An 11517-nucleotide genomic window follows, 5' to 3' on the forward strand; every position below is an offset into this window, starting at 1 on the left:
GATTAGGAATTGTGTTAATAAATGGGGAAGGAACAGATGATAGTTAACAAATTCATGTATACACCAAATCAGCTAAATACCACTCACACTTTATACTAAGAAACATAGCTTATCTTGCACTTTGATTTAATTAACATATGAAGTTAAATTAGGAGAGCAACTCTCTCTCTCTATATATATATGTATATATATAAGATGCTGATCATCTTATATGTATATACATATAATTTTGCACAAGTCAGGACTCATTAATTTCAGAATTTAAAGCCATACTGAAATTGAAAAATAAGTTACATTTATCTGAAGTTTACTGGAAATATAAGGTTACATTTAATTAATGCACAGTTAAGTCAAAAGCTTCAATTAAGTGAACCATGTACGGATAATATGCGTATGTACAATTCCTTCTGATTATTTTTTGAGAGAAGGTTTCTTTGTGTATATCCCTAGCTGCCCTGGAATTCCCTCTGCAGAGCAGGTTGAACTCAAATCACAAAGATTGGCCTGCCTCTGCCTCCCAAATGGTAAGGACATGTACCACCACGAGCAGTTTCTGATTGTTTTTAAGTAACTAGCTCATCTCTTATCAAACAAAGCTTCCTGACTAGGATCCTGTTCATCTAAAACCATCAATATTTAGGAAACTAGTTTGTACCAAACAGATAGAAACACCAGACTGATACTTCAGTTTTGCCAATTGTTTTATGTTTGATTTTTAGTTTACAATAGTCTGTCTGGAACATAAAAAGAGATAAAGAGAGGAGCCCAAATAAGATGATCAGCATCATAGTTCCTCAAATCAACGTTTGCTTCCTTCTAAAGAAGCTAATTATGAATAACTGTGGATATAAAACACCTTTGTTGTCAGCAGTATTGCAGTTGGAAAGTGGTAGTGAGCGCCTTTAATTCCAGTACTTGGGAGATAAAGGCAGGAGGATCTTAATGAGTTTGAGGCTAGCCTGTCTACAAAGCAAGTTCCAGGACAGCCAGGAGTAGTACACAGAGAAACCCTGTCTCAAAAAAACAAAATAAATAAATAAAATAAGACACCTTTGTCCTTTTATCTGAAATATAGTGGCCTGGTAGTATGCTGTTGTATAATAATGATAAACGACACTGAAAAGAGTCATTTCCAAAGACACACAGTCTAGGAACTGGAAAGAAAGCACAAATCAGATAGGCAAATTAATATAAATCACTATAAAATATTTAAAAGAAAGGAACTTTTAGGTAAAGTATGATAGCTCACAATCTTCTTTCAGTTTTTAAGCTAGTTGTACAAAATTGTGCTGGAAATAAAATTTTCATCTCATGAAGATAGAGACAAAATCTCTTTCTCCCTTAATCTCTTTCTCCCTTGAGCTCTTTGCCCTATTTGAAAGTCTTGGAGATAAAAGAGACAAAAGTCAGTGGGGGACCTTTTTATACCTAACAGTCTACCTTCCTGATGTTGCAACCCTTTAATACAGTTATGGTGACACCCAACCACAAAATTATTTTCACTACTACTTCATAACTGTAATTTTGATACTGTCATGGATCCTAATGTAAATATATGTGTTTTCTTATGGTCTAAGGTAGCCCCTGTAAAAGGATCATTCTACCCCCAAAGGGGTCATGACCCACAGATTGAGAACCATTGGTCTAAGCAGTACTAGTCATTCAAGTGTACCTCAAGTTATCAAACAGCATTAAAGTGATTGTAAGTTACAAGATGTGGTAGTTAGTAAATCTTCAACACTTTCTAGCTTAGCTATTTACACACCACAAGTTACTCAGTCCTAACATGACCTCTACCATTTGATCTTTAACATCAGGCCCAGCTTTATATTACAATAAATTGTATGAGTTTTCAAATATTAACAATTCTAGTTAGCTCTACCAAGGAACTCCTACAGCTGACAGACACCTCCAGCTAAGTAACTGGATATAAGATTAGCTAAAAGAAAAATTGGTAGCCTCCCTCTGTACAAGTGATAAATGGGCTGAGAAAGACATCAGGGAAACAACACCCTTTACAGTAGCCACAAATAATGTAACTTATCTTGGTGTTACTGATTAAGCACTGAAAGACTGGTACTGCAACAGACAAGAACAATTCTAGTTAGGTTTCCAAAGAGACACGGTTTTTATTTAGATTCAACTAATAATCTACATCTGGATGAAACTGGAGAGTTGCTTGAAAAAAAAAGTCAATGAAGTAAAAAAAGACCCGTTCTTAGTTTTAAAATATTTCTGGGGTTAGAGCTCAGTAGAAGAAGAATGTTCATTAGAATGCAGAAAGCTATATGTTTGACCCCTAGAACTAAACAGCGGACTAAGAGTCAGACTGGATCGGCAGACTTACAACACTGAGGCCATACTTGAGCTCAGTATTTTATGGATGAGAGGGTATGTGAATTAATACAGAGGGCAATGAATGGTTGTAGCAACATCATTGGTTGCTCTAAATAGTTCTCAGGCCCCACACCATCTTTTAATGTTTCTTTTGTAATGATAATTCCATATTCTGCAAGTCTTCAAGGAATCTACAAAGGACTTAGAGCAACTCTGTCTTGATGTCATTCCTTCGAATAATGATAGCTCACCAAACAATACACAAACACTGTCATCTCTGGTCATTTAGGAAGCTTTCTCTGAAGTTCTAAGTTGTGTAAGACACTCAGATAATGAGATTGTTTGATTTACCTAATATTTATTCAATATATTCTTTGTGCTCTCTTATTTTTATTTTTTATTATCTATTTATTTTTTTTTTTGAGACAGGGTTTTTCTGTGAATTTGGAGGCTGTCCTGGAACTAGTTCTGGTAGACCAGGCTGGTCTCGGACTCACAGAGATCAGCCTGCCTCTGCCTCCTGAGTGCTGGATTAAAGGCGTGCGCCACCAACACCTGGCATGCTCTCTTATTTTTAAACCCTGGAAGGAGCATATCTGAACTTATTGTATTTTACAGTCTGATAATAAGCAAACACCAATTATGAAATCCTCATAGCTGGTAGTAATTTTGAATCTGTTTCTGTGATATACTTTGTAGAGGTCACTGGATATGTGACTTAGTCACAGAGCTTAATATACACATGTAGGTTTAGCTGCTCAAATTTTAGGATGAATTGATTGATGAGTAAGATGTATTTGAGGAAATCTGTCCCAGGTAAGTGAATTTCATGTTAGGTGCAAGACAGCCCCTTCAGTATGAGTGAGAACACTCTCCCTGACACTGTACTTAGACTCTTTACACATAAATTCTAAGGCCAAATTAAAACTGCCAAGAATTTATGAGCTGATTTAGGTTCCAACATCAGTCAGCACGTGACACTTCAATTGACCATAATAAAAATAGGTTACTATGCAAATCCTGATTTTTTTCTTTTTTCTCTTTCTTTCTTTTCTTTTCTTTTCTTTTCTCTTTGTAAGGCAAACAAACCCCTAGTGAGATGTCAGTAGGTATCAGTGGGGGAGTAAAGACATTTCTCTTTTGGTAATTTATTCCTAGATGTGTTTGTCCTCTCTCTCAGATAAGCTCCATCAGAGAAGACTGAGTTTTTCTGTACCCTACGGTGAGATTAGTGAATGCATAATCACACAGTGACAGGTACCGTTCCAATGTGTTTCTCATTAAATTCTCTGTCGCTTCCTCTGTGGGAAACTGGAAGGTGTATCAGATTTTCATATGGGGAGGTGAATTTCTGCTGAGGAGGCAGCATGACTTCTTTTACTCTCCAGAGAGCAATTATGGCTATGCACCCACCAGCAGTTCTGTATTTTATGGCAGGCTTTCTGTAGAATGTGTGCATTCCACACTCTGACACATGCTATAGTCATTTTTTAAAAAGTTTGCTTGTTGTCCTACATCTACCTCCACAAAGGGCCCCTGAGACTAAGTGTACTTGCATACTAAATTCATAAATGTATAAAAATATACTACTTCTACAACACTCTCTATTCCCACAGAGTACCTGAGACAATGCGTTTAAATTTTGGAGAGGAAAACAGCATGCAAGCAGGACATTATCTGTCAGTGTCAATTCTGTTTCTCTGCATAAAGGATTCCTTACAGTGGGCTAAAGACGAGCTTTTGTTTAGTGAAAGGATAACTTAAGTCATCTACATGACTTCTACAAATATCCTGTGAGGGCTGGAGTTCCTGAAGATGATGATTAAGAAGGGAAGCTGTGCCCATCCGAGTTGTCAAGCTAGTTGAAAAATGGGGTTGCCTCTGCAAGCTCGTTTTTTTTTTACCTTGGGAACAATGTTGTTTAAACCCTTAGCCTTCACTGTGTAGAGAGAAAAAGAGCAACTGACATAAACACACCACCCATACGCCAGCCTGTGTCTTGGAGCACAAACCACAAGCTCTCTCTTTATTAGTCCTGGGAATTTAATGTTTAATGCTGTAAAATCAACTCAGTCAAACAAAACTCCGAGGTCCAAAGGAGCCAATGCAAACTAAATGAATAATGAGTTCATGGTTGCTAATAATGTATGCTAGACACCACTAATAAATTTCAAGCAAGCATTCAATGCCCAGTTCACCTCATACCTGGCAGTATAGTGAGGCTCTAGAGATAAAATTAAACACAATACCTGCTTGAGAGAAGTTTACGTTCTTGTTTATGTTATCCTGACAGTGAATCCTAGCCTTACACAAGTGACTGTGATAGTCCTTTTTAAGAATGTCTATCATGTTTTCCATATTTATTGAGTTATAGGGCATTTTCAAGGGTACAAGACTGTTCTACCTTCATTCAAAGATAATCAGACATCACGAGAACATAGCAAAATAATATGTGGCTCTTAAAAGGGTGACTTCAGAGTCCATCTGTTATAGGCAATTTCTTAACAGCAAGAATTAGCAAAAAACAGTCTGATCTCAGAGTTTCTCAGGGACTGGAAACCCTGACCTGTGCTTTCCCCAGTCTGATCATTTTTGAGATGAAGATGTCTATAGTGCAGAAAAAGGTAGAAAATTAAAACATCAGGAAATGAATCTGGCCCAGAACCTACCTTAACTTCCCAGCTGCTTTTCTACCTGCTTGCTGAAGGCCAAAAAAAAAAAAAATGTTAACAATTTCGCACATTTTAAATAAAACATCACCTCCCACTGCTGGTCTTAGGCAAGGGATTATGTATCAGACTCCCTTTGAGAACAGCTGCTGCGTTTTGGACTGCTGGGGTTAGAGCAAATGAACCTCCCCCCAGGACATATGAGGGGGTTGGCAGATGCTGCTGTGTCTACCAAGGGTGTTAGAGGCACCTCTACCGAGGTTTCAGCCAGCGTTCCTCTACCATTGGCATGCTGTCAATAAATATTTCATGCCTTCTTCCCTGGGGGTGTGTTCAGAGGACCACCCTGTGAGTACCTGGCTCTGCGGTCACCGCTTCATGCCGTGGGCGGTGAGGTGGGTGTGGAGCCAGAGGCAGGATGTGCAGGCAGGCAGGATCCAATGTGGTTAAAGTTTGGGATCAGTAGTCTGGCTTTAGGGAATCTGGAGCCTGCCCTATGTCAACACTTGTTCTGGGAGAAGAAGCATGTCCACCAGGGGATTATCATCAAGCATCTGTGTGACTCACTGAAGGGTTAATAGAAGGAGACATTCGTAAGAGGCGAGGCTGCCCACTAAGAGAGAACCAGAGGCCTCGCTAATGTACAATGACTCTTCCTTTCAAGGAAGGTCAAAACACTTAAGGAGCATATTCCATTTTTTATTCGATACCTCAGAGCACTTTACACACAAGGGTCGCTTTCAGGAGGACTCCCCAGTGTCCCTCTGTGTCCTCTCAGGCTTTAGTGTTTCGAGGAAGTCCATTCTCCAGGAAGAGATTCTATGCATAAGTACACGTAGAGAGAGGGGCACCCTGGATGAAGGATGAGGACTTAGAACAGGTAAGAAGAGGACCCATCGGGGAACCTGTTTTATGTTTAGAGGGAACGGTTGACCTACTTATGTACACAGGTTACATTGTAGAGTACTCATAAGCAATGACAGGTTCAAAAGTTGCATCGTCTGTACAATTCTAACGTCGTCGCTGAAGCACGGTTCCGAGGCATTGATTCTTGGCGACACCCGCACAACATTTAACTCTATGTACCCTCTATCTCACACTAAAGCAAGTGGGATGTGTTTTCCAAAATCGCCAAAAGCATGGGATCAAATTAGGGCTTGCCAATATTTTTGAAAAGTCTCTCAAGAAGTAGAAAGGGTCCTTCACAGAACAGATTTTTTTTTTAACTTTTCAAAGTAATCAAGTGTCCCTGGTGTTTCTTCATTTCCCCTCAGGCCGGTTCCATTTATCTATTCCATACTTCCCTTCTACTCCTGGCCTTGGGACCTGAGGACTCTGTTCAGCTTCTGCCTGCTTTCTTTTTGTCCTACACTCACTTTGTGATTTCATCTCTGCTTCACTCACCGAGAGAGAGAGAGAGAGAGAGAGAGAGAGAGAGAGTGTGAGAGAGAGAGAGAGAGAGTGTGTGTGTGTGTGTGTGAGAGAGAGAGTGTGTGTGTGTGTGTGTGAGAGAGAGAGAGAGAGAGAGAGTGTGTGTGTGTGTGTGTGTGTGTGTGTGTGTGTGTGTGATGGCTCCCATGTTTAAGCCTTTATCCTCAACACCTCCCCTCCAGCATGTCTCAAACTTAACTATTGTTCCCCAAAAACTTAAAGTCCCAGGCTTCTACAGTTTAATCAATGGTATTATGACTTCTTGAGAATTTTAGCTGGACATCTGTGGATCATCTTGTGTCTTTTGTTTTGGCTCAGCACCCTCATTCAAGCTGCTAGTGGCAACCTTTGTCTAGACCCTCAAAATACCTGAGTCCTATCACTTCTATCAGTGTTGGAACCTGGCATTATGCTGACCCCAACCCCTGACAATTGATTGGGCACACATATGGCATTCAGGCAGATACGTAGGCAGCTCAAAGGGCCCTGTGTTGCATGGCCACATCGTGGCTACTTCACATGTTAAGGGGCTATGTAAGGACTCAGTACGCATGTGCAAGCTTCCCCTTTTAAGTGAACACCTCTGCATATTCTCTCTCACCCTTTGCCCCCTCCCTATCACTCTCCCTTTTCCGCCCCTTCTCCACTTCTTTCTCTCTCCCCCCTCCTCCCTTCTCTTCATCTCTTTCCTTTCAATAGACTCCATGTGGTTAATGAACCTCTTTTTTTATTTTAGATTTTTTTAAATTAGAAACAAGCTTCACATGTCAATCCCAGCTCTCTCTCCCTCCCCTCCTCCTACGGTCCCCACCAACCCCCCCAATCCCTACTCCATTCCCCAGGGAGGGTGAGGTCCTCCATGGGGGATCTCCAGAGTCTGTCATTTCACTCAGGGCAGGGCCTAGGCCCTTCCACAAGAGTCCAGGCTGAGAGAGCATCCCTCATTGTGGGATGGACATCCAAAGTCCATTCAGATGCCATGGATAAATACTGATCTACTACTCAAAGCTCCATAGATTACTGAGGCCTCCTCACTGACACATTCAGGAGGTCTGGGTCAGTCCCATGCTGGCCTCCTAGCCATCAGTCTGGGGTCCAAGAGCTCCCCAATGTTCAGGTCAGCTGTTTCTGTGGGTTAAACCAGCCCAGTCTTGACCCCTTTGCTCATCACTTCTTCCTCTCTGTCACTGGGTTCTAGTTCATTCAGTTCAGTGTTAGCTGTGGGTATCTGCCTCTGCTTTCATCAGTCACTGGATAAAGGTTCTGTTTCCTAGACTCTCTGGCCATGGGATTGTAGGCTGCACTCCCCTGATCTATGTCTAAAATCCATATATGAGTGATATATGAGTGACATACCATATTTGTCTTTTTGTGACTGGGTTACCTCACTCAGGATGGTTTCTTCTAGTGCTGTCCATTTGCCTGCAAATTTCAACATTCCATTGTTTTTTTTTTTGTTTGTTTTTGTTTTTTTTTTTGGTTTTTTTTTGTTTGTTTTTGCTGAGTAATACTCCATTGTATAAATGTACCACATTTTCTCTATCCACTCTTCAGTTGAGGAGCATCTAGGTTCTGGCTATTACAAATAATGCTGCTGTGAATACAGTGGAACAGATGTCCTTCTTGTATGTTAATGAACCTCTTGGTTCATGTTCCATCATGCCTGTAATTTAAACAAAAGAACAACAACCAGTCTTTTACACCTTACTCTAAACTACTTATCTTTACCTTGATCTGTTGATACCGCCTCCCATCTTGTTGGTCTGCCTTCTTACTATGGGAGATTTTCAGAGAACCCAGAGTGAAAGTTTTAACGGGGGAAATTGTTTACATTTTTCTGTTCAGAAATCTTCAGTGGCCTCTTAGGTACCCCCTGGAATGGTTTTGGTCGTTAACTTAATTACTTTCCTGTAATGTCTCCTATTCTCTGCAGTCTCAGGAGCTCTATTTTAAACAGCTGTTGAGGATGCCTCTCCTCTGGTCCTTCATTGACTCCACACTCTCCTCAGAGATGTCCTCACTGATGCTTCTGTTTAAGGTGTCTTCTCCCGACTCCGTCAATTTCCTCCTTATTTTGTAAGGCTAATTTGCATATCATTTAACTGGTTTTGTGCTTTCGTGTTGTGGTTTCCTCATGGGTGTGTAAGTGCTCTGTCTCCCACTCAGCGGAATATAAGTACTTGGACTTTTTCATGACAGTAATTCTGGTCCCTAGCAACACATTTAGCACAAAGGAGGTACCCAAAGTTTATTGATTGATTAAACTGAACAAGTAAAATTGGTTGTGCTAAAACACTTGTTTGAAAAATACTACTTCCTTCTAACTTGATATACTACAGGGAAATTGAAGCATAGTGTGAGGGTCTTGCATTTGAAAATGCAATTTCATCCTTGAGTCTCATTGGCAACTTCAGTTGAACTGAGAGCACATGCCATGTACACACCTATACCATGTGAGATCAGCAAGCCATAGCTATCTGATGCTGATGGCCCAACTTTTCACCTGCTTCAGTCGTATGATGGAGTGAACTGTGTGCCTCCTAACGTTCATAAGTTTCACCTGCTTCAGTCGTATGATGGAGTGAACTGTGTGCCTCCTAACGTTCATAAGTTGAAGCCCTGCTGACCAATGTGGAGATGCTGACATCACAGAGACAGTTAAGAATAAATGAAGCCATAAGGTGGGGTCCTAATTTTAGAGGACTCATATCCAAGAAACTTAGGAAAGACAACGTTCTCTTTCTGCCTTTTTGTAGGGGAGAGGTTGTTGGATGACAGAGCATGATTGCAGCCATTTGCAAACCAGGCAGTGTTCCTCACCACTGAGCCACCTCCCCAGCCCTTTTTATTTTTCTTACTGTTATAATAAAGGTTTTGTTATATTTATTAAAATAGTGTATGATTTTTCCCATAATTTGACATACCTAAAACATTATCACTATTTTTATTGGGCTTATGTCCTTTTAAATTTTGTGCTCTTAACACCATTTTTCTTATGCGTCCTATGACTTTTATTTGATGATTTTATATGTAGTAGTAGCTCTGAGAAATTGGTATGTTGTACTCTGCAGAAACTACTCTTTTGTTGTTTGTGATTTAGAACAAACTTACCCTTTTTCTACTGATGATGCAGAAAACTGATGCCTCCTATGACCAACTTAGTGCATATACTCTGTCATGTGTCTTCTGATATTAATACCCATTTAAAATTATAAAGCAGCTTTCATCTCATCATCTCCAAAGAACTGTCTTTTTGTGGTGATATTTACCACACAAAGGAGATGAAGACATATGGTTTGTATAATTTAAGTCCAAAGTCTACAACTGACAATATAGTTACAATGAAAATTTAAATAGTATACCCTTGTTGTTGGGTTCAATAAATTGAGTTAACAATTGCCTGGTGCATATTTTATTTTATTTTTAGGTCACATACACATTAATTATTAAATCATATCAGTTGCAAATTGCATAGATCAGCAGCAATTAAAAATAAATACATTAGTATATAAATAACCACTTGAATGCTGTTTCTTTTTGAGATAGTGCCTCGTGTAACCTAAACTGGCTTTGAGTTCCTGATTCTCCTGTCTCCATCTCCCAAGATCTGGGATAATGGGTGGGTATCACTGGCCTAAGGCTTGAGCACAGCTTCAAAGAGCCTTCTATCTTATTATCAGATGGTATTTCTCTGATTTTCTAAAGAAGATATGTGAAAGGACTGGAGAAGAGCGTTGTTCCTCTGCTGTTCATGTGCTTGTCTAGACCTCTTGCATCTAAGTTGTCTGGCTCTGAATGCACTCACTGGAACACGAGAACTGCCACTGGCTCAGACAGTAGCCCTGTTGTGAGTTAGCGAGGAAGGCTTAGGCAGCTTGTTGGGGTTTGACCTGGTAACTTAGAAAATTCTCTAGTACGTTGAGCTGTTTTTGTTTCCTTCCTTTTGGTTTTTTCTCCTCTAACCATTTTCTAAGTTGGGTCCCTTTAACACTGGCCTTTCTATTCACACTACATATATTGTGAATAAGTCTTTGCACCCCTCTCCTCACTCTGAGGATTTCTGCACACCCCCTTTAGAAAGGACCTGGTAGGCAGACATGATTTAGAGAATGTTATGAGTATAGTGCACTTAGGAACTATCTATTTAGCATAAAATAACAGACTATTCTGGGGAAGGGGAGAATACCAACAAAACTTTGTTAGCTTAATTATTATAGCTAATTGAATGAATAAAAAGATTAGCAAATATTTCTTTTATCTCCTTTGCTGATGCACATTAATCTTAAAGGTCTTTCCACACCTATGTTGGCTAGAAAGAATCAATGATTCTAATTTAGAATTGACAAAAATGTTTATAATCTCTACTACATTAAACTTTGTCTTCAACTCGAGTCTCTTGAGATATGTCACATTCTAATATGTCCTTCCATTACTCTCCATTCTACTGACATTCATTTCAGTTCTAAAATTCTTTTGCTCTTTCTCAGAGTGAATTCTTTCCAAATAAAAAGAAAGGGAGACAGGAAACATAGAGCAGCTATAAACAGGAGAAAGAACAAGGCAAAGGTATACGTGCAGTCACAAGCACATAGGAGGTTGGCCATGATTGCTGCTACCACACTCTCTAAATCTAAGTTTTAGAAAATCATCACAAAAATAAGTGTCAATTGTGCCCTGCCACAAATGGGATACCTAGATCACCTTCTCCCCACAAGCCTCAGGGACCATCTCAATGGAAGGAGTGGAAAGGTTGTAAGAGCCAGAGGATGGGGAAGACTGGAACAAAACCATGTCTTTTGGACATGACACAGTCCTTTGCCCTCATGAGCTTACAGCAGCTGTCACTGTCTGCCACAGACCTGCACGAAATCAAACTGGTAGACTTTCTAGCTTGGAGTGGGAACGCCTCCACTCCTGAGGAATTATGGTATTTGATGGTCTCTGGTGGTGGGAGATTTCCTTAAGGGTCTGGCTCTTAGCATGTTAATTACACTCCAGTGAATACCCCCACACCCTGGAGTATATGACAAGTCTAATTGATATGATGGGTTTTAAAATGAGGATACAAAGTTGGTGGGTA

Source organism: Mesocricetus auratus, unplaced genomic scaffold, assembly GCF_017639785.1.
Source record: "Mesocricetus auratus isolate SY011 unplaced genomic scaffold, BCM_Maur_2.0 Super-Scaffold_100006, whole genome shotgun sequence".
Taxonomy (NCBI): Eukaryota; Metazoa; Chordata; class Mammalia; order Rodentia; family Cricetidae; genus Mesocricetus; species Mesocricetus auratus.